General features: G+C 44.1%; 2 pseudogenes across 2 annotated transcripts in view; one reads left to right on the forward strand and one right to left on the reverse strand.

Moving 5' to 3' along the window:
- Positions 1-815: 815 nt before the first annotated feature.
- LOC309332271 (beta-1,3-galactosyltransferase 1 pseudogene) overlaps positions 816-24,306 on the reverse strand; it is a 35,129-nt pseudogene continuing 11,638 nt past the window's right edge. Inside the window, exons 2-3 of the transcript XR_014161630.1 lie at positions 6,999-7,096; positions 816-2,122 (exon numbers count right to left, since the gene is read on the reverse strand). The product of XR_014161630.1 is annotated as a beta-1,3-galactosyltransferase 1 pseudogene (transcript). The remainder of the gene's footprint in view (positions 2,123-6,998; positions 7,097-24,306) is intronic.
- LOC309332340 (beta-1,3-galactosyltransferase 2 pseudogene) lies at positions 15,371-17,348 on the forward strand (annotated as a pseudogene). The gene has a single exon. The product of its transcript is annotated as a beta-1,3-galactosyltransferase 2 pseudogene (transcript).

The following is a 24,306-nucleotide window of genomic DNA, read 5'->3' on the forward strand; positions in this document are numbered from 1 at the left end:
GACTTGCTTTCTCAAGAACAACCAGCCCCCGAGTTCCTTGTGCATAATAGGCTGCATGGAGGAACCGTCGGTGAAAGGCTGGTGAAACTGATCCCAGGGGCACAGTAGAAGACAGGACCGCCGCTTTTCGGGCCCAAAATATATGTTAGAGGTCTACTTCACACCCACGCGGCCATGGCGTGCTGTAAATGCAGTTCACAGCTGTTTCTGATGAGCTTTCTCAGAATTTTCCTCCCAAAAGGTTCATTTGGGTTCTTATTAACAAAAATCAGCAACGTGTGTTACTGTTTTTTTGGGCAACACCACAGTCCTTAAGCGGGTTCCCTATTGGTAGGAGAAAATAACACAGGGCAACCAGAGTATATTTGGGCAGAAGCCGAAAGCAGTTTCAGTAAGTGAAAGTTTCAGGAAGAAGTTTCAGTAAGTTGTTGGAGACTGACAATTTCATTATATCCATGACCTGGAACATATTCCCACCCGGAGTCTATTCTGGGGTGGCCTCAGGGTACACGAGAAACCTGGCAAGTTCTTATATATTAAGAGCTAATAAAACACTTCTCAGATTGTATCATTGTAACCACAGCATTATTTTAGACACTACTTTTCTCCCACTTAGCGGCCTGCAAAGCAACTTACACTAAAGAAACACAAACAATACTAAAAAAAAAAATACAGATATATAAATAAATCAGTTTAATAAAATCATAATAAAACAAAAGACATAGTTTATATGAATTAAATAGGGAACAAAGGGTTTTTTCTTACATAGGCATTTAAGTCTCCGGCCAAAATTATAAGACAAGTGAAAAAGAGTGAAAAATACGGTGCTTTTTCTGAATGCTCTTCCCTGGTTAGGATTCACCTTTTCAACCTTATCTCATCCTTCAAAGAGAACAGGGAATGGCTGCATTAACATCTTTATGGTGATTCATGTATAAATAATGCTGCGTTGTGTGTTGGGAGAAGCTCTTTGAAAACAGAGTGTGCATATATATTTATATATATGAAAAAGCAACAGAAGATGACAAATACATCTTTTGCACAACTGGCAACAACCCAAAGAGGAAGGTCCTTGCAAGTCTGGTTCTGGTCCCGAAAGCCAGGCCAAATCTGCAGCAGCTCCTCTGGCCCGTAGTGATGCACCACCACCACCTTGGAGAACTGGCACTTCTCATACTTGACTTTGTACACATTGAAGAGACCCCAGGGGCTTTCTGTCACACTGATGCCCAGCTCATGCAGGCAGATTCCCATGAAGGCATCTTCCATGTTAATGACCCTGATGGTCTTTGCTACCTGGTAGATCTTCTTGGCCAGATCCCCAGAGAACACATACCCTGGGCCTGCGCAGTAGGGCGGGTAGGTCTCATTGGGGAACACCGCCCGTGGCACATACCACTTGTAGGCCTTGTCACGCACAGGCTTTGCATTCCTATAGATGCGACCTGTCATGTAGTTCTTTTTGGGTGGCAGGTGAGGCTGCAGCAGCTGGGACACCATGTAGTTCACATTGAGAAAGATGTCACTGTCTGCCTTCACCACGTAGGTGGCATTGGGGCAGAACTTGCTTATCCATTCCATGCCCATCAGAGTCTTCAGGGTAAGGTTGTTGTAGGTATCCAGGAAGTCCTGCTGAATAATATCTTTGTGGATGGAACTCTCTTCTTCCAAAAGGTCCTGGAGCGGGTATCCAAATTTTGGGTGGACACCCGTCAGAAAAAGACGAAGAATGGAAACCCCAGGCACTGAGCTCGTGGCAAAATCCTGGGGCTCAGTTATCACCAGCAGGATCAAGAAAGGGCTCCTCTCGCAGCATTTCTTTGGCTCGTTGAGAAGGAACTTATAATCAGTGGAATAGACAACCTCCAAGGGATGCCGCTTGGCCACTGGTGGTGGTGGGGTCTCCTTTGTCCTGTCCAGTGCAGATTCCCATTTATTCTTTGCAACAAGTAGGAAAAGGAAAATAGAGCAGAAGAGGACCACAGTGGGCAAATGCTGCAGCTTGGTCATGAGAATCTTCCTGGCACCTTCCATACTTTTGGTGGGCAGGAGGAGGGCACTTGCAGACTGTATGTGAGCTGGGAGAGATCCTGGCCAGCTCTGTCCTGTTTCCAATGACAACCTGCAAAAGAGAAGGCCAGTGGGAGGGAGGTGAATTCTGTTCTCTCTCTCTCTCTCTCTCTCTCTCTCTCTCTCTCTGTGTGTGTGTGTGTGTGTACGCACACAAGGGGAGCTTTGGGGATCAGGCTGGGCGCACATAGAATCAGTCTGCCGACACGCTCAGGACCTGCTCATAACACCTTCCTTCTTGCCCTTGCTATCTGTTTCTGGAAGGAAAATATAGACTGTCATGGATTGGCATTATTCACTCAACCCATCTATTTACAGATCCATTGGAATCCGAATAAAGTGTTATATGAATTTGTGGGTGCCAGACTCCTGAACTCCTGGATCCAGTAAGTGTTAAAATATAAGCCAGACCAGCTTCCTGATGAGGTAATCACCTGGGTGATGAGCCATTAAAGGAAAAGAAAGGGAAGGGGCTTTGTCTGAGACAGCAAATGGGTGGGGCCCCTCCCCCAGCCTCCCCCAGCTAGAAAGACAAAGTTAAAGTGTGGGGGACTGTGGTGTGAACTAGAGGAAAAGCTGCAGGCTGGAAAGGCACAGAGGCAGAGCATGATGTTTGATTTCTGCTCGGATCCACAGCTGGGACTACGGGAGAAACAATAACTTATTGAGGTGATTATGCTGGGACCCTCTCCATCATAGGCTCAGGTTGTATATATGTATGTGTCAATTAACCAAATAAAGACCACACAGTCTCCACTGTGCCTCACTTCCAAAAGGAAACACAAACTCTGGGTAAAGTGCCCAGCTGGGTGTGTGCCAGGTGTCTGGTAAGCTGAAAAGCTTGCACTGATGGAACAATTGCCATAATGCTATATGGAATTCCTCCAAATTAGGTCATAAAATTTGGACTGCACTGAAAAAACAGCAGCATACACAAAAATTCAGCAGGTGCAGGAGGCAAATTGAGCAATAAAGGTAAAGGTACCCCTGCCCGTGCGGGCCAGTCGTGTCCGACTCTAGGGTTGTGCGCCCATCTCACTTAAGAGGCCGGGGGCCAGCGCTGTCCAGAGACACTTCCGGGTCACGTGGCCAGTGTGACGAAGCTGCTCTGGCGAGCCAGCACCAGCGCAGCACACGGAAATGCCGTTTACCTTCCAGCTATAAAGCGGTACCTATTTATCTACTTGCACTTAAGAGTGCTTTCGAACTGCTAGGTGGGCAGGAGCTGGGACCGAACAACGGGAGCTCACCCCACCGCGGGGATTCGAACCGCCGACCATACGATCGGCAAGTCCTAGGCGCTGAGGTTTTACCCACAGCAATACAGGTAGTCTAAATCTCAACATGTTTAGAGCGCTACGTTATTCATCTGAAACAGGAATAGCTTACACGTTGTACATGTGATGCTAAAATGGCAGACTTTATACATGTTGGGTGGAATTATTTAATTACTGATAAATTATCTGTCTCCTGAGAAATCTCTGTGTGGGAGAAGAAGCTACAGCTAGAACTGGATATGGAACAACTGATGGGTTCCAAATTGGGAAAGGAGTACAACAAGGCTGTATATTGTCTCCCTGCTTATTTAATTTATACGCAGATTTCATCATGTGAAAGGCTAGACTGGATGAATCCCAAATAGGAATTAAGATTGCTGGAAGAAATGTCAACAACCTCCTGTACTTGTTCTCATTGGCAGGCTACATAGGCTATATTTGGCCTCAGAATACCCTTAATGAAAAACGAAGCAATTACGAACTTCCGGGTTGGCGCCATCGCCGAATGGCGGACTCCCTCCGAGCTCCGGAGGGAGCCTGCTCGGCAGGGGCTGGGTTCTACCGCGTCGGCGTCGCGGGGACCCTCAAAAACCATGGGCGCTGAAACCCATGGGCATGGTGACTCGGCGGGCACCGTTTGCGCCCCCGACCCACGAAGGAGCCTTTTTAAAGGCTACAGAGCGGGTGCCGGGGGGGTGTGGTGCTATGAGTCCTCCGCTTCCCCTGCCGAGCGAAGCCGCATGCCATTTGGCGGAGAGCGCTGACTTCTTCCATTGAAAATTCAGATTAAAAAGAACAACCCGTGAGTAATTGGAAACTGGACTTAAAAAGAGAAAAAATTTTAAATTCGGAGCGAGCGGGGGAGGTGCAAAAAGGAAGTCCATCTCCCCCCTGTCGTAGAGGAGTTAAAGCAAAGGATTTAACAACTAAGATCGAGTGCTACCTTATTTTGATAAAGTCACTAATTTCACGATGGAAAATTATAAGACTGGGCTGGAGGAGAAAAGTAGAACGTGAGCTAAAATGTAACCCCCCCCCCCCGGGAACCGGGAGCGATCCGCGAGAGCGCCGGGAGAGGAGAAACAGAGGCTTTGACAGCTGTCAAAGGAGCTGTCAAAGCTGAAGAATAAAAAGAGAACTTTGTTATGAGGACTTTGCCGGTTACATTTGTTACAAATTAGATATAAATTGTTTAAAACAAAGAATAACAAGTTACTTTGACTGTTGGATGCGATCTGGAAGGAAACTGAGTTATTATAATCCCTCTAGAGGGGCAATGGGACACTACAAGTATTGCTGGCATGGAATTTGAATTGGACTTTTTATCTCCTGGGAAACTGCAGAAATGGAACACTATTTTGTCTACAGAGGTCTCTACACTAAAGGAGACAATAGATTTATCTATTGAAGAATGGAAGGGACTTGACGTAAAGTTTTGTTCCTGAATAACAAAGCCTCTGTAGGGGATTTAGAAGCTTTTGGAATTGGAACATTTTTGCAGGAGAGCAGGAAAAGAAACTAGAGGAAAGTGAGGAGAGAGAATAATAAGAACAACATGAACAACAAGAATTGGACAAAGCTGGAAGTGGGAACATTTGGGACATCCAGATTTGAAAGGTCTAAAGAAACAAAATTGGAGTTTTTACTCTTAAATACAGAGATCTGGATGGAAAAAATGGACCTTTTTGAGATAGAGCTTTTCCAAGATTGGACGCTTGAAACTAAAGATGATTAAAAAGACGGCAAAGACTATTAAAAAGATGGCAAAGTGGACTTGTGAAGGATTTCGGCCTAGATGTGGGATCTCCAGGATGACAGCAGGCATTGATGGACATTGGGGAACGCAACCGGGAAAGGGGGGAGGGAAATTTGGAATCCAAAGGGTGTTAAATTATACTTTATTCTTTGTTCTATTTTTTTTTATTTTAATCTGTTCTGCATACTAAAGAGGGGAACTTGTGGAAGGGAGCGGGGTCGATTTTAGGGGATGGAAAAACATTCTTAACATTGGGTTAACTATAATAAGTTTAAAATTTGGGGTAAGAACTTGCTGAATTTATTTGAAGGAATTGGAATACAAGAGGGGGTGGGGAAGTCCTGGCAAGATGCTAATGAAAATAAGGTTATAAAATGGATGTTTTATTTCTTTTCTTTTTTCTGTTATATCTGAAAATGTTCAATAAATATTATTTTTAAAAAAAGAAAAAAAAGAAAAACGAAGCAATTACGAGTCCTGCCTCATAATGGGGTGAGAGTTCCATAGTTTGAAGTGAAGAAGTACTTTCCTTTATCTATCCTAAATCTTCCAACATTCAGCTTCATTGAACGTCCACAAGTTCAAATGTTATTAGAGAGGCATAAAAGGCTTTGTCAATCTGCTTTCTCTATGCTATGCATAAGTTTTATAAACTGCTGGAAGAAGCAGGTCTACAGCTTGAGGGTACTTCTGAATTGGACCCTGTCACTGAGGAGCAATCACAATTGGTAAAACTTGGAATAAAAAGGAAGAAACCTTGCAAGAATTGACATCTTCACTGTGGTTGATGCATCCAAGGCATGAGAGATTTAGATTCCCCCTAGTTGCCAATCAGTTTTTGCTTCATTAGTCTAATTCTCCCCAAACTTCAGGCATCATTTCCTCTGGGTTAGACAATAGAAGCGCAATTTCATGTGGGAACAAAGTGATCGTGTGGACTTTAACCTTTTACATCAACACTCCAAAACTTTACATTGTGTTTTATTGATGCTGTGCGGTGATAAGAGCAAATAATAGTGGATAAACAATAAAACAATAGCCTCATGAGGATCCCCTTCAGTAGGGCTGGTGAGTCTCAGCCTCACCCCCTAGGCCAGATGGACAGGGCCTTGCAGGGAGCAACCTTCACACCTCACAGCCGGGCGATGTTATTCTGGCCTCATGAAGGCAGCCCTGTTTAGGAAAGTTTTTAATGACAGATATTTTAATATATTTTTAACCTTCTGTTGGAAGCCGCTCAGAGTGGCTGGGGAAACCCAGCCAGAAGGGCGGGGTAGAAATAAATTATTATTATTGCCCTTCTCCAGACTTCAGTCTTGGCTCCAGTACAGATTGAGCTGACTTGCCTTTTCTGCTTCTGCACCAGAAGAAGCAACAGCTTTCTGCTGAATACGGAGAAATGGACCAGGCACACCTGCGCTTGTTTCTGGTGGTTCCACGTCTTTTTTCTTTCTTTTTTGCAATTTTGCCAAAAAGCTCAACAAACAACTTCCCCTCAACAAAAACTCAGCAACTGCCCCCGCCCCCCAAAATTCAACAACTGCCGCCCCCCAAAGCCACTTCAGCAACTTTTGTGTCCTGATTTTCACTGTTTGAAATATGGCAACCTTAGACTAGGTCTCCTCCAGAGACAGTATAAAAACACAAGGGGCTGCCATATGAGAGACAGAGTGATCAGCCCCCAGCTCACTCACCCGCATACATCTCCTTGTCACCTTTGGTGACCAAGCAAATGGTTAAATAAATACAAGCCTGCTCTGCTTTGCCATCATCAATTTCAAAGGAAATCTCATTCAGTGCTCCAGGTATTTGTTCTCTCCCTCGTTGAGGGCCTTTCTACCCCTCCCCCATTCTCTTCTGAGGTGCTTTTTGCTGCATCTCAGGTGAGCACTTACCTGCCCGAGGTGCTGTTCACTCAAGGTTGCCACCTGCCTTTGTCAGCTGCAATTTACCTTTCCCTGGGAGGGTGTGGCACAAGGGGAAGAGACAACGCCTACGTCATCCAGCTAATGCCTACGTCATCCAGAGGGGAGGGAGCAGGGACTCTGCTTCCAGGAGAGTCTTTTTTCCAGGACCATTGAAGCACCTAACTCTAGCAGTTCGAAAGCACGTCAAAGTACAAGTAGATAAATAGGTACCGCTCTGGAGGGAAGGTAAACGGCGTTCCCATGCTCTGCTCTGGTTTGCCAGAAGCAGCTTCGTCATGCTGGCCACATGACCTGGAAGCTGTACACTCCCTTGGCCAATAAAGCGAGATGAGCGTCGCAACCCCAGAGTCGGCCATGACTGGACCTAATGGTCAGGGGTCCCTTTACCTTTAAACATTAAAAAGCTTCCCACTTCCAGGTCTCTGCAACTTGTCAGGCAGACCACAAATCTGACAGCTATGTCAGATTCGGCTTTGTGGAGTGAAGGAGAAGAGTGCGAGGGTGATACGCCTACCCCAAAACCCCAAGAGGAGCATTGGGGTGTCCCGGGATCCTGCGGCTCACTGATGGCGCTGCAGCAAAAGGAACGGAGTGGGGGGGTGGGGGGAGCCAAAGGTTCCTGAAGCTACCAACATTGACCAAGTTGCGGGAGGCAGTGGAAGACAGGAGTGGCTGGCGTGCTCTGGTCCAGGGGGTCACGAAGAGTCGGACACGACTAAACAACAAATTACTTCATAAGAGGTTTGTTGTGAACCAAATCCCTCCCCCCTCATTTAGTTTTTTTTTTTTTTTAAATAATATTTATTGAACTTTCCAATAAAAACATACAAATACAAAACAACTACAATAAAGACAAACACAAACAAAAAACAACAAGTATAATTCCAAAACTTATTTTCTCAACCTAATTTAGGACTTATTCCCCTCATTTAGGGCTTATTCTGGCTTGAAATGCAGTGGGGCTCATCCGTCACACACCCCAGGCCTATTCTGCATACCTTTCTCAATTATTTTTTGAATCCGTACTTGTCTGCAAAACACTGCAGCATTCTTAGAGTCCTTTAGAGGGTATTCCTCTAAGTGCTCTGGCACTGCAGAGGTCACTTGGTAAAAATGGGTTGGATGAGGATTCAGCTGGAACCAACCCTACCTTGAAGCACACTGAAAATAAATTAACCACCACTTTCCGGAACAAAGAGCTGAAGGTTTTTTGTGGGGTATAAATAGTAAAATTATGTTGGAGGGTATTGTTTCTGCCAGTTTTCAACCTCTAGTCACCCCCACAAGAGTTAGGGTACACTTTCTCTGTGGCTTGGCTGAAAGAATAGACACTATTGTGAGATGAAGTAAGATGTGATTAATTTAAACATATAATTCTTCCAGACCAGAACACATTGGTTTACCAATGTGAGGTTTATTATGCAGACACCACATCCAAGGCAATAAAAATATAAAACATTTGTTCTTGCTTCCTGAATATATAATGGTAGATAAACAATAGCCGGGTGATGTTCCTCCGGCCTCATGAGGAGCCTCTTCAGTGGGGCTGGGTGAGTCTGGGCCCTGCCCCCTAGGTCAAGTGTAGTATCCAAACAAACCCCTGTCATGCATGACTGGATGAATCCCAAACTGGAATTAAGATTGCTGGAAGAAATGTCAACAACCTCCTGTACTTGTTCTCATTGTCAGGCTACATAGGCTATATTTGGCCTCGGAATACCCTTAATGAAAAACAAAGCTATTACGAGTCCTGCCTCATAATGGGGTGAGAGTTCCATAGTTTGAAGTGAAGAAGTACTTTCTTTTATCTGTCCTAAATCTTCCAACATTCAGCTTCATTGAATGTCCACAAGTTCAAGAGTTATTAGAGGGAGAAAAGGCTTTCTGAATCTGCTTTCTCTATGCTATGCATAATTTTTATAAACTGCTGGAAGGAGCAGGTCTACAGCTTGAGGGTTCTTCTGAATTCGACCCTGTCACTCAGGAGCAATCACAATTGGTAAAACTTGGAATAAAAAGGAAGAAACCTTGCAAGAATTGACATCTTCACTGTGGTGATGCATCCAAGGCATGAGAGATTTAGATTCCCCCTAGTTTTCATTTTCTGTTTGCCCTGCCAGAGCAAGAGAACAAAATTTATTTTCCTTACAGTTGCATGTTCCCAAATACTTTAGTTATCAAAGGGAAATGTTGAAGCTAGCTAAGTTGCAAATCAGATTTTGCTTCATTAGTCTAATTCTCCCCAAACTTCTGGCATCATTTCCTCTGGGTTAGACAATAAAAGCGCAATTTCATGTGGGAAGAAAGTGATCGTGTGGACTTTAACCTTGTATATCAACACTCTAAAACTTTACATTGTGTTTTATTGATTAATTTATGAGCAGAGGGCGATGTTTAGGTTACAAATTTACTGTAATGTATGATGGTGGTCTTTGTTTTTGGTTTTGCTTTGGCTCCTGTTTGTCTTTTGTAAGTTTTAGCGATTTTAAATTTGGAGGTTTAAGTATATTATGTTGGTATGAAACTGTCGTGTGACGGGCCAATGGCCGTAATAAAGATCAATCCAATTGATGCTGTTAAGGGTTCGATGGAAAGAGCAAACAATAAAACAATAGCCGGGCGATGTTCCTCCGGCCTCATGAGGAGCCTCTTCAGTCGGGCTGGATGAGTCTGAGCCCTGCCCCCTAGGCCAAGTGTAGTATCCAAACAAACCCCTGTCATGCAAAAGAGAACGTCAACAATGTTTAGGCAACACGATGACCACATGCATACTTCATAGACAATCTTTATAGAATTCCTTCAGACAATAACAACTTTAAAATGCAATCTCAGTCTCCAAGTCTCTGAAAATCTTTAAATGAAGCGAGGTACCAAACTTTGTATTATGAAAGATAAGCTGTGAAGTTTTGTGTATTCAGCAAATATAATGTCCAACACTGAACAGAGATTCCGGATACTGACTGCTGTTTCGTAAATCTTTGTCAGCGCGGTGGGAGATTATAGAATTGTTTCATAAACTGAAAATAAAATTTTGCAGACTATGACCTGCATGACATATCACTTTACAAAAATTATAAAATGTAATACAAACAGTAATGAAAAAGAGTACATACCCCATCTTAATTCTAATGAATATACGTGAGTGAAAATATCAAACGCTGCGGAGCAGTGCTCATGTAATAATGTAGTCACTGTAACTAACAATATTTTTTGAGAAACATCTAAAGCCAACTACAGGTGATGCTAACAACAATGAGTTTGAGTTTAAAGGTACAGTGCAAAGTAACAATACAAATACAAGGAGATTGAGATTAAAGAACAGTACAAAGAAAATACAAATAATCAAATGAAACAATTAAGAAACAACTCAAGAGTTAAGAGACATTATATTATGTGTGTATCTTATGGAGCGGATGCAGGCTGTGCAGCTATCCCAGAAGCTGTGCTGGTCCCGTGGGCTAACTGAGAGGCGAGGTCCAAGTCCAGTCCGAGGTTGAAGGTGCAGTATGGAGGCAGTCTGTCAAAGCTGATGCTGGGTCCAAGGCAGGGAGTCAGGTGAGGTCAGGAGCTCCGGTAGAGAGGCAGGACAGGGTGCAGTCAGGAACAGGCTACTAACAACGTTGCTCCCGCAACTTGGGACTGGGGCTAGCTGGCTTTTATCTGTCCCGATGCGCAGGGTGGCCCCGATCCTCTGGTGACTCGCCTCTCCTGGCCTGGAGGCGAGCACTCCTCCTGCGGAAACTTAGTTCCCTCCGCCACTCTGCCCTGAGCCTCAGCAGCTCAGGAGAGGCTGGAGGGTTACCGGACCCAGAGGCAACCTCAGCTTCCCCTGACGGGGCTGAGAGTGGAGCACCTGCAGGCAATGGGTCCTCCATCACCTCAGGAGCCAGAGCAGACTCAGCTGGTACCTGCACCTGAGGATCCAGCACAGGTGAGGACCCTTCGGGCTCAAGCCCCAGCCCCGGCTCAGCTGGTTCTGGAGGCGGGGAATCCTGTGCAGGCTGGGATTCCTCAGGTTCAGCATCCGAATCCCAGGCCATCACAGAAACCAGAACAGCAAGGACTTTGTAGGACTTTGATTTTAGAACAGTGCCTTGTTTTATTTGGCCATACTTGGCCACGTTTGTTGGTGCAGAGGGGGCAAAGGCTAAAAAATGTAGGCATCCAAGACAAACTGAAGTGAGTTGATGGAGGGAATTTTCCTAAAGGGGGAAAGAGGTGAGAAGAGCAGTCCAGCTTCTGACGCCATAGCAACACCTAGTGCCAAAATCAGGCATTTTGAGTACCTTGACACTTTTGCCTTTTCTTTTACTGGAAAAAGGGAAGGGGTAATACTAACTAGAGCTGGTGCAAATGCAAGCTAAGAGATTTAGTTAAAGTTAAACAAAACAAAAAAAGCTGCTTTTTGGCAGTATGCTCTTCAAAATGGCTGAAAATATAATAAATATAGTTTTGATTTTAAAAAATACATTGAACACAGCTCAACAGCAATATTCCATCGTGTGAGAAGCTTCGTGCAACATCTTCAGCGGCAAATAATGATGCTAAACAGGGAATCCAGAAAATGTTTCCATCTTCCTCTGTTTAGGTTGCTGAGTTGCAGCACTTCAAACAAAAGTGGAGTGACAGATATGCTTGTGGATGTCCACATGGGTATTTCAGGGAGAAGCTATGCCACAGCCATCTTTGGGACGTTGCAGGAACAAGTGAGGCAGGCACCTTCTCTGGGATAGAGACAACAGAAGGCATTTTCCTGGCTGATGGTTCCTATCAAGTCTAGAAAAGGAACGTGCGTTGCACTGTGGTCTAAACCACTGAGCCTCTTGGGCTTGCCAGTCAGAAGGTTGGCAGTTTGAATGCACATGAAGGGGTGAGCTCCTGTTGCTCTGTTCTACTGAACAGGCTCCTCATGAGGCCGGAGGAACATCGCCCGGCTGTGAGGCATGAAGCCCGCTCCCTACAAGGTCCTTTCCACCTGGCCTAGGGGGTGAGGCTCATACTCACCAGCCCTACTGAAGAGGTGAATTATTATTATTAATTTATTATTATTGTTATATCTACCCTGCCTATCTGGTTGGGTTACCCCAGCCACTCTGAGTGGCTTCCAACAGAAGGTTAAAAATACATTAAAACATCAGTCATTAATAACTTTTCTAAACAGGGCTGCCTTCATGATGCCGGAGGAATATTGCCCGGCCATAAGTATGAAGGCCGCTCCCTGCAAGGCCCTGTCCACCTGGTCCAGGGGGTGAGGCCCAGACTCACCCAGCCCCACTGAAGAGGCTCCTCATGAAGCCGGAGGAACATTGCCCGGCTGTGAGGCGTGAGGGCCTCTCCCTGCAAGGCCCTCACCAGCCCTCCTGAAGAGGTGAATTATTATTATTATTATTATTATTATTATTATTATTATTATTATTTTAAACCCCGCCCATCTGGCTGGGTTTCCCCAGCCACTCTAAGCGGCTTCCAACAGAAGGTTAAAAATACATTAAAACATCCGTCATTAAAGAGTTCCCTAAAGAGGGCTGCCTTCATGAGGCTGGAGGAACATTGCCCAGCTGTGAGGCATGAAGGTCGCTCCCTGCAAGGTCCTCTCCACCTGGCCTAGGGGGTGAGGCCCAGCAGCCATACTGAAGAGGTGAAGAATTATTATTATTATTATTATTATTATTATTATTATTATTATTATTATTAATTTTAAGATATTTATTAAAGTTTTTTAAAAAATACAAAAAGAAGAATCAAGAAAAACATCCTTTTAAACAAGAAAAGATAAAATACCAAAAAAAGAAAAATCAAAAGGAAAAAAACAAAGAATTGAAATCCATTAGGCGAAAAGAAGAATAAAAAAAAAGATACAGCAAATCTTTCCATTACTTTCCTTTCATTGGCTTCTTTCTCTGACCTCTTCACACCTCCCTTTTTTGTATTCTAAGTCAATTATCCATTTCAGCAAATCCTTTCCCTCTTTTCCAGAATTATTATTATTATTATTATTATTATTATATGGACACAGTGATCCATGCGACGGTCACCTCCAGGCTTGACTACTGTAATTCGCCCTACGTGGGGCTGCCCTTGAAGCTGTCCCAGAAACTCCAGCGGGTGCAGAATGCTGCAGCGAGGCTCCTCCCGGGGTCTCTGCCATGGGAGCATATTCACCCAGTGCTTTTCCCGCTGCGCTGGCTCCCGGTGGAGTACAGGGTCAGATTTAAGGTGCTGCTTTTGACCTTTAAAGCCCTTCACGGCCTAGGACCCCCGTTCCTACGGGACCGCCTCTCCCGGTATGCCCCACGGAGAGCCTCAAGGTCCATAAATAGCAACACCCTAGTGGTCCCGGGCCCTACGGAAGTTAGATTGGCTTCAACCAGAGCCAGGGCCTTTTCAACTCTGGCCCCGGCCTGGTGGAACGCTCTGCCTCCTGAGACCAGGGCCCTGCAGGATCTGATTTTTTCCGCAGGGCCTGCAAGACAGAGTTGTTCCGCCTGGCCTTTGGCTTGGAGCCAGTTTGATTCCCTCCCCCTCTTTCTTTTTTCTTTCTCCTCCCATGAAAAGATTGCTCCCTAATTGTTTTAATGTTGTATCTTAATCTTTTAAATTGTATTTTAATCAACTTGTTTTTACTATTGGTTGTTAGCAGCCCTGAGCCCAGTCTTGGCTGGGGAGGGCGGGGTATAAATAAATTATTGTTGTTGTTTTTGTTGTTGTTATTTATTATATCTACCCCACCCATCTGGTTGGGTTTTTCCAGCCACTCTGAGTGGCTTCCAACAGAAGGTTAAAAATACATTGAAATATCAGTCATTAAAAACTTTCCTAAACAGGGCTGCCTTCATGAGGCCAGAATAACATTGCCCAGCTGTGAGGCATGAAGGCCGCTCCCTACAAGGCCCTGTCCATCTGGCCTAGGGGGTGAGGCCCAGACTCACCAGCCCTACAAAAGAGGCTCCTCATGAGGCCGGAGGAACATCGTCCGGCTGTGGTTTTATTGATTTATTGATTTAATATGCTGTAAACCACTTTGAGATTTTTATTAAAAATATAAAGCGGTATAGAAAATAAATAAATAAATAAATAAATAAATAAATAAATAAATAAATAAGGGTATCCACTATTATTTGCTCTTTCCATTGAACCCTTAACAGCACCAAAAAAACAACAAAAGGTAAAGTATTGGAGTGCTGATATAAAAGGTTAAAGTCCAGATGATCACTTTGTTCTCACATGAAACTGTGCTTTTATTGTCTAACCCAGAGGAAATGATGCCTGAAGTTTGGGGAGAATTAGACTAATGAAGCAAAATCTGATTTGCAACTTTGCTAGCTTCAACGTTTCCCTTTGATAACTAAAGTATTTGGCAACATGTAAGGCAGTGAGAGATTTTACTTTCTTGGGCTCCATGATCACTGCAGATATGTAATCACCTGAAAGAATCAATTAGGCCTAGGATTAAATTGGGATTAAATATATAAATAAGAAAATGTAGGAAAAGTTAGGAAATATGATTATGCCTGTGATATGGTTTATGAAATAATGATATTGGAAACTGCTATATATAATTACTAAGAAATTCAGATGGAAGAGATTTGAAGAAGTCAAATAATATGTTTATGAAGATGGATCTTAATTAATTAATTAATTAAGTTTTAGTCAAGTGATGATTTGTTGTATTGTATGTTTTATATTCTTTTTTCCTTGTTTTTTTTCCCTTTTTTTGGTTTCACTCATTTTTTTCTTTTTTGTTATGTTCATATATGGAAAATAATAAATATTATTGTGAAAAAAAGAAAAGAAGTTATTTTTTCTCCCGTGGCCACAGCAGTGGATCCCAGCAGAAATCAAACATCATGCTCTGCCTCTGTGCCTTTCTAGCCTGCAACTTTCCCTCTAGTTCAAACCACAGTCCCCCAAACTTTAACTTTGTCTTTCTAGCTGGGGGAGGCTGGGGGAGGAGCCCCACCCATTTGCTGTCCCAGACAGAGCCCCTTCTCTTTGTTTTCCTTTAATGGCTCATCACCCAGGTGATCACCTCATCAGGAAGCTGGTCTGGCTTATAGTTTAACACTTAATGGATCTAGGAATTCAGGAGTCTGACACCACAAACTCATATAACACTTTATTTGGATTCCAATGGATCTGTAAATAGATGGGTTGAGTGAATAATACCAATCCCCGAGAGTGCATATCTTCCTTCCAGAAACAGATTGCGCGCACAGACACAGAGAGAGAGAGAGAGAGAGAGAGTGAGAGAGAGAACAGAATTCACCTCCCTTTCACTGGGCTTCTCTTTTGCAGGTTGTCATTGGAAACAGGACAGAGCTGGCCAGGATCTACCCCAACTCACATACAGTCTGCAAGTGAAGGTGCCAGGAAGATGCTCATGACCAAGCTGCAGAATTTGCCCACTGTGGTCCTCTTCTGCTCTATTTTACTTTTCCTAATTGTTGCAAAGAACAAATGGGAATCTGCACTGGAGAGGACAAAGGAGACCAAGCCCTCTGGTCTGATTTCCCCACCACCACCAGTGGCCAAGCGGCATCCCTTGGAGGTTGTCTATTCCACTGATTATAAGTTCCTTCTCAACGAGCCAAAGAAATGCCTGGAGAGGAGCCCTTTCTTGATCCTGCTGGTGATAACTGAGCCCCAGGATTTTGCCACAAGGCAGGCCATCCGGCAGACATGGGGCAACGAGAGATCAGTGCCTGGGGTTTCCATTCTTCGTCTTTTTCTGACGGGTGTCCACCCAAAATTTGGGTACCTGCTCCAGGACCTTTTGGAAGAAGAGAGTTCCATCCACAGAGACATTATTCAGCAGGACTTCCTGGATACCTACAACAACCTTACCCTGAAGACTCTGACGGGCATGGAGTGGATAAGCAAGTTCTGCCCCAATGCCACCTACGTGGTGAAGGCAGACAGTGACATCTTTCTCAATGTGAACTACATGGTGTCCCACCTGCTGCAGCCTCACCTGCCACCCAAAAAGAACTACATGACAGGTCGCATCTATAGGAATGCAAAGCCTGTGCGTGACAAGGCCTACAAGTGGTATGTGCCACGGGCGGTGTACCCCAATGAGACCTACCCGCCCTACTGCGCAGGCCCAGGGTATGTGTTCTCTGGGGATCTGGCCAAGAAGATCTACCAGTTAGCAAAGACCATCAGGGTCATTAACATAGAAGATGCCTTCATGGGAATCTGCCTGCATGAGCTGGGCATCAGTGTGACAGAAAGCCCCTGGGGTCTCTTCAACGTGTACAAAGTCAAGTATGAGAAGTGCCAGTTCTCCAAGGTGGTGGTGGTGCATCACTACGGGCCAGAGGAGCTGCTGCAGATTTGGCCTGGCTTTCGGGACCAGAACCAGACTTGCAAGAGTTAAAAGGGAGGGAGGTGAACAGACACACAGCCTCCTGTGGAGAAGTTGGCATAGAGGACTGGCAACATACGGGCATGTTCCTGTACAATGGACCAAAGGACAAATCCATGCCAACAAATTGAGATGAGGAAGGAGAGGATGGCTCAGAGAAGAAGGGAGATTCTGTGCTTGTCAAAATCGGTATTTATGCCCTCAAAAGCGAGCTGGCCCCACATAACATGCTCATCGTGCCGTGTGGTTCGTTGCCATTCACACTGCTCTCCTCCCCGTAGAATCTCTGCAGCTGCCCATAGCAGCTCGTTTGGTTTGCTCTGAACTGACCACTGTGCTACTAATGTGCCAAATTGACAACCTCAGGGTTTTGAGATCATCACAGCCACCACCTCACCTACTGGAAGAGAGCAACCCTCAGGCCATGCAGGTGTGGCATTACATAGCCATGCGTAGGATTGGCACTACATAGGATAGCCATATGTCCAGGAATTCCTCTTTTGGCGGTCCTAAATGCCCATCTGGGGGAATTTTACATTTTAAAGCAATTGTTCGGGATTTTGGGTTTTTTAATATATGTACATTTTTTGTGTGCAAGCAGTTCTGTATGTTTACCTCTTGAAATATGGCAACTAAAACAATTTTTGTGTCTGCAAACCCTACACTAGGGCAATGCAGAATTTACCTGTTCCAACATGTTGAAATGCAGCCTGGTCATCTTTAGAGTAATTTAAAGCAGATCAGTAGAAGTTTCTTTCACAGTAGGAAGCCATACTCCACATAGGACCTGCCTCTTTGGGTTGTTGCCAGTTGTGCAAAAGACTTATTTGTCATCTTCTGTTGTTTTTTCATATATATAAATATATATATATGCACACACACATACACTGTCTGTTTTCAAAGAGCTTCTCCCAAGACACAACGCAGCATTATTTATACATGAATCACCATAAAGATGTTAACCCAGCCATTCCCTGTTCTCTTTGAAGGATGAGATAAGGTTGAAAAGGAGGGAAAAGGTGAATCCTCAACCAGGGAAGAGCATCTAGAAAAAGTACCGTATTTTTCGCTCTATAAGACGCACCAGACCATAAGACGCACACATATTTCCCCTTACTTTTCAGGAGGGAAAAAGTGCATCTTATAGAGCGAAAAATGCGGTATTTTCTAGTGCAGTACAGTGGTGCCTTGGGTTAAGTATTTAATTCGTTCTGGAGGTCCATTCTTAACCTGAAACTGCTCTTAACCTGAAGCACCACTTTAGCTAATGGGGCCTCCTGCTGCTGCCGCGTCGCCGGAGCACGATTTCTGTTCTCATCCTGAAGCAAAGTTCTTAACCCGAGGTACTATTTCTGGGTTAGCGGAGTCTTTAATCTGAAGCGTATGTAACCTGAAGCGTCTGTAACCTGAGGTACCACTGTACATTGTTTATTGCTTTCATTTTATGGATTCATGGTCTTGTTAGATGGCAAAATTCATGGTAAATTACTGTTTTAGGGGTTGTTTTTAAAAGTCTGGAATGGATCAATCCATTTTGCATTACTTTCTATGGAAAAGCTTGCCTTTGTTTTGGAACACTTTGGTTTTTGAACAGACTTCCCGAACGGATTAAGTTTGAGAACCAAGGTACCACTGTAATTGGGAAGCTTGAATTATTCATAAACAAAAGCAGAAGCTTTCAGTAGCCTCCCCTCACTCTCAGGAGGAAGAAGAGGCAAAAGGCACATGCAAGTCCAAGCTTTGTGCTCATAACTTAAACTGAGGATCCAATCCATGCCAGTGCATACCAGGTCAATCACTGGCCAATACGGTAAAACTAACTGCAGTGCCGGATTTAGGGCAGCATGAGCAGTATCCCTGCACTGAGCTGAGGCGGTGCAAAATCCCCACCACCACCACCATCAAACAAACCTATATTTATAGGTTTTATTTATTTATCTTGACAGTGTTGCTATCTCTCAATACAGTATTGAATGGAAATGGTATTGTTGCACACAGATTTAGACTCCTCTGCAACAAATATATTGGAACAGTCCAATGTCTGTTCTGTCTCATGAGCTCCATTATCCATTGTATATCAAAGGGATAGGCTTACCTCGCTCCACACCCCCAATATTTTATTCAAGTTGGCATCCCCGTCCCCTTGGTCACAATAATATGAGATCCAAGTGTCGCCTCCCCTCTCCTTCCTGCCATTATACATTAGACTGGTCCTGTTTGTCGGTAGCCCAGCGTTGCCAAGGTGAGAGAACTTTTGTTTGTCCCGTGGAAGACTCTATGGCATCAAGCTGGAATAATAGAGGATAAATTACTTAGCAACTAAGGAAGCATTAGGACAATCTGATTTAACTAAGGTTAGATCACCCCACATGCTTGACATGAGTGCTCCTCACCAAAATTGTAATGTTTTAGACCAGTGTTTCCCAAACTTGGGTATCCAGCTGTTTTTGGACTACAACTCCCATCAATCCCTGGCCACTGGTCCTGCTAGCTAGGGATGATGGGTGTTGTAGAGGCTTGCTGGTTTAGAGGCTTGTTGTGGGCAATACATAGCCCCATGCCTAGTATCCTCCACAAATTTGTGGCGTCTGATTATCACGCTTGGGGTGGATGTGATTGCAGAATGAAGCGCTGGAGGTGATCTGGACAAACATTTGTTCCAGGAAAGATGCCACCAAGGGGTTCTGCAACCTCCCATCTGCACTGAAGTAAAAAGCCCCCAGTGTTGTAACCTTTTCTCATAGAGAAGTTACTCCAATTCCTTGCTCATTTGGGTTGTCCATTTCTGTTTCCCTCCCCACCCCCCAGCTCTGCAGTACAGTGGTACCTCGGGTTAAGTACTTAATTCGTTCCGGAGGTCTGTTCTTAACCTGAAACTGTTCTTAACCTGAAGCACCACTTTAGCTAATGGGGTCTCCTGCTGCTGCCGCACCGCCTGATCCCAATTTCTGTTCTTATCCTGAAACAAAATTCTTAACCTGAAGCACTATTTCTGGGTTAGTGGAGTGTGTAACCTGAAGCGTATGTAACCTGAAGCATATGTAACCCAAGGTACCACTGTATGCTTTATACTGAGAGTCCTGCATTGCAGGGGGTTGGACTAGATGACTCTTGGGGTCCCTTCCAACTCTATGATTCTATAAGGTGAGGCAACCAGTACTGTATGCAGTATTCCAAGTGGTTGTTGCAACAGAAATTCGTATAACAATATTATGATATTCGCATTTTAGTTTTCATCTCCTTTCCTAATAATGATCCACAACATTGAATTCTCCTGTTTCACAGTTGCATCTAAGTATTCCAAAATGTCTTAATTTTTTTAAAAAGCACAAAAATCCCTTACTGTAAATCGTAAGATTTTATTGTTCAGAGAAAAATAACAGGGATCTTGGCATGCTGTACACAGGGTCTGTGCTCCCTTTTGGACAATTAAGATGAGCTGACAGATATTTTATTCAGCCGTGTAAAAATGTGGGCCAACCTGGTTTTTCTGGACCTGGGCATCCTGGGGAGATAAGCCCTTAAGCCCAGTCATCAACTCATCAGGGAAGTCATCAATTGACAGAGAGGAGTGGTTTCTCCACCTTATGCGTGTTAGTGGGCAGGGAAAGAAAAGGTTGAGGGTTCCAGCTTGGATGATGTAGGCTGAGGCAGAATTGTTTTCTTCAAGCTGTTTTCGAAGAGACACAGAGAGGATTGTTTGGCTGCCGCTGAATCCAGTGCTGCGCTTCTGTAGCAAGCAAGCAAGCCCCTCCTGAGATGTGAATGCTGGGAATCCCTCCAATGTAGACTCAAGTTGCATATATACGTAAATAAATAATTCTCAAAAGTACTGATCAAACAGGGTACCCACAAGCCCATACCATCAACCTCTTCCCAAGGCACACATTTGACCCAGATGTGCCGACAAAAAGGAAAAGTACACAACTTTCCTGTAAAATGAAATAACAGAAAATGTAAGGAGAGGCTTTTAGAACAAATCAAAGCAGATCATAATACAATACTTTTAGACCAACCCGGCAATTTCCAGTTCCGCAGGAATTCTCCAGGCTTCCTCCTCCCTCCTTCTTTGTGCATAGTTCAGTCAGAGCTGCACCTCTAAGGTAGCTTTCAAACACACCCACAGTTACCAGAGATATTCTTTTTTAAAAAATCACATTAAATAGTAAAAAATCATAAACACACAAAAAAGCACTGTGCTACAAAATCCATTGCTAAGGCCAGCAGGAAAAGTAGAGTCTCAGATAACAGACTCAAACCTCTGCCCTGCTCCCCCGGTGGGCAGCTGCTTGCATGGTCTTTTGTCCTGGGGCCCCCACAGAGTTCCTTGTCTTGGTATCGTCACAAATTTCTCGGTCCAAGTAAATTAATCTTCCTGGATCTCATCTGTTTTGCTTTGGCCTCCCCTCTGGTTGTGGGTCAGAAGCTCTAAACCCGCACGACAGGACCGAAACAATCTCTGCAGCCACATCAAGACACAATTCCAGGATCAAATCTGCTTTCTCACTAGCAAACCCTCCAGCATTACTCTATTGAAAATAGAGACGTGACGTCGTATTCCATAATAATCATTTAATTATTTATACCCTGCCCATCTGACTGGGTTGACCCAGCCACTCTGGGCAGCTTCCAGCATATATAAAAACATAATAAAACAAACATTCATAAACTTCCACATACTGGGCTGCCTTCAAATGTCTCCTAAAGGTTGTATGGTATAGTTACTTATTTCCTTGGCTCGGGTGTCGCATAACTCCATACCCTCCAATATTTCTTCGATGAAGATAGGGACGTCCTAAGGAAAAGCATGACATTCCAGGATCAAATAAAAAACCGGGACGGCTTCTGTAAATCTGGGACTGTCCCTGGAAAATAAGGACACTTGGAGGGGCTGCTAGGGATCCTCTCCATCTTTCTACATCCTGGCCCAGTTCATCCACAGCCCCAAACCACAGATCAGAGTCCTGTCCCCAGTCCCTGTCAGGGGGCATCTTCTTCCGAGTCAATTGGCCCAGACCCCCCTTCTCTCTCTCCCTCCCTCTCTCTCTCTCCTTAATCCCAATTTATCTGAAGCACTTCATGGGACCCAACCAAGGCAGATAACACTCCCACAGACCAATTCAAGGACATTTGAAGTTCATTTTTTATAAATACTGTTATGTACTGAAGTTCTCACCCTGGGCCAGTAGGATCTTGGATGTGGTCGAGTGAAGGCTGGAGGTGTTGATAAGATAGCCCAGGATCTCCACCCGACCACATCCAAGATCTGCGCTATCTACAGTATCCCCCTGCTGGCCCAGGGTGAAAACTTCAGTACATAACAAATACCATATTAGATTAATGTATGGATAACTACTACAACAATCCTCCCCTTTTTTAATATACACAATATCTTCTTGTTGTTGGTCTCTTTTGCTTTCGACATGGGTATTATTTCTTGTTTCTTCTTTTTTGTGTGTCTCCTCTTACTCTGTGCACTTGTAATTAAAAACAAAAACAGTTTTCCTCCAGTCTATGTCACCCAAGCTGAAACCCTAAACCTTTTCTTTCCCTGCCAACTAACACACATACCGGTATATTAAGGAGGAGCCTCACCCCTCCCTGTTTCACACAGGCTTAGTCCTATTGATGACTTCCCTGATGAGTTGATCACTGGATTTAACAGCTTACCTCCCAGGAATTGTTGTAAACAAAATCTCCCCTTATGCCCTTATGGGAAGCACAAGAGCCCTTATAGAGTTCTTTATAGGTTCTCCATCAGTAGGAGAAAATAACGGAGGCCAACCAGAGAATATTGAGAAGCAAAGCAGCTAGTAAGCCTGATCTTTATTGAACTGTTGCAACAGGGTGCTCTCCTCACATGCAGGAAAAGAGGAGGACCCAGAATCAAGGTGTGCCCGCCCTTATATAGACATTTTAAATTCCCTGCCCTGGAGCTCAAGACCACCCCTCCATACATCATACCTACATCACAGAAGGGGTGTAACCTAAGACCACCCCCCACAAACATTATACCTGCATCACAGAAAAGGTGGTCTACAACAGAAATTTGAATGTTGTTGTTTTTCGTGTCTGTCAGGTTATCTGATTGCCTCTCCCAGTAGTCTGGCCATTCCTTTGAGATGTTGATTACCCAATTCCTGAGACAATGGGAAGGTTCCCTCACCCCCTCCCTCCTTGCAGAGAAAACATTTGGTCAGTTTGGGAGTCAAAATAGTTTCAGGATGTCTTCCTGTGCTGCGCCAGACATGTGGTCCATATATCTATGTACGTGCTTCGTTGTTACATTTATGAACATTTAATATATATATAAGACCTTAATTTTTTTATTTCAGAATGCTCTGACACTACGTGAGGAATGAGGAAGAACAAGAAGCCAAAATGTTTAAGAAAGGAAATCTTACCGTAAGATTAGCTCCAAATACTTTCCAAATCTACTCCGGTATGCTACTGGTGCTGGCATTCAGATATTATCATAAAAGTATCTCTAAGCTTCTTTTTCTAATAGCAAGGATTTACTTAACTCAAAATCCCTTCCCCTTGATATCATCCACATCATGGGTAGGCAAACTAAGGCCCGGGGGCCGGATCCGGCCCAATTGCCTTCTAAATCTGGCCCACGTACGGTCCGGGAATCAGCATGTTTTTACATGAGTAGAACGTGTCCTTTTATTTAAAATGCATCTCTGGGTTATTTGTGGGGCATAGGAAGTTGTTCTTTTTCTTTTTTAAAAAAATATAGTCCAGCCCCCCACAAGGTCTGAGGGACAGTGGACCGGCCCCCTGCTAAAAAAGTTTGCTGACCCCTGATCCACATCCGCCCTAGCTATGGGGGCCAAGATGCTGGTCCATTTCTCCCTCCACATTTTGCTTGCACCAGGCTACCGATCCAATCAACAACACCAAAAACCTTGCATCTTCACTTGCCAACAGAAAAAGGATATTCAAAAAGGTGGCTCTGATTGTTCTGTAGCAGCAGATTTACATTGGCCTATTTAGAAATTCTTGTAGCTGGTTGCTGTAATTTTTGTATTTATTATTTTCCTTGTTCTCCACCCCCCGCCCCAAATACCTTATTTGAAATCTTGCCTGGAGAACTTAAACACTTGCCACTTGGGTAGTATTTGGGTTTGTCCCAAACAAAAGTTTTGCTGAACTGAGAATTCTGACATTTTTACTGTGTATTTCCCTGTTTAGGGAAGTTCTTAATGTCTGATGTTTTATTGTGTTTTTAATATTCCTTTGAGAGCCGCCCAGAGTGGCTGGGGAAACCCAGTCAGATGGGCGGGGTATAAATAATAAATTATTATTATATAATGTTATTATTATTTTATAATCGTTTCTTTTATGATTTTGTTGGCATGGATGGCCCTTGCTAAGGCCTAAAACATGATGCTTCAATTAAGAGGATCAACAACAATGTTTTAATTCTATCAGTGTTGGAATGTCTTTTAATCATTGTGGTTCTCTCCCCATGTTTTCAGCTGTCCTTATGTTTATCTGTAAGCTTTTGTTGGCGTCTCTCAGTGCTGCACAGGCTGGGGCAACCTTTCCCAGGCCAATTTGGGCAGTGTGGCATCTTCAAAGGATGGGGAGACCTTCCAGAAGGCAACTCCAGGCAGTGCAGCAGAACAGAGAGAGATTGTGCAGTTAAATGAGGACCTGAAGCTTGAGATACAGAGAGATTTGTGCTTGCCTATGAGACATGCTTTCTCAAGAACCCCCGAGTTCCTTGTGCATAATAGACTGCATGGAGGAACCGTCGGTGAAAGGCTGGTGAAACTGATCCCAGGGGCACAGTAGAAGACAGGGCTTCCACTTTACAGGCCCAAAATATAGAGGTCTACTTGACACCCACGCTGCCATGGCGTGCTGTAAATGCAGTTCACAGCTGTTTCTGATGAGCTT

This window comes from Podarcis erhardii (genome assembly GCF_964252035.2).
Source record: "Podarcis erhardii genome assembly, chromosome: 17".
Lineage (NCBI taxonomy): Eukaryota > Metazoa > Chordata > Lepidosauria > Squamata > Lacertidae > Podarcis > Podarcis erhardii.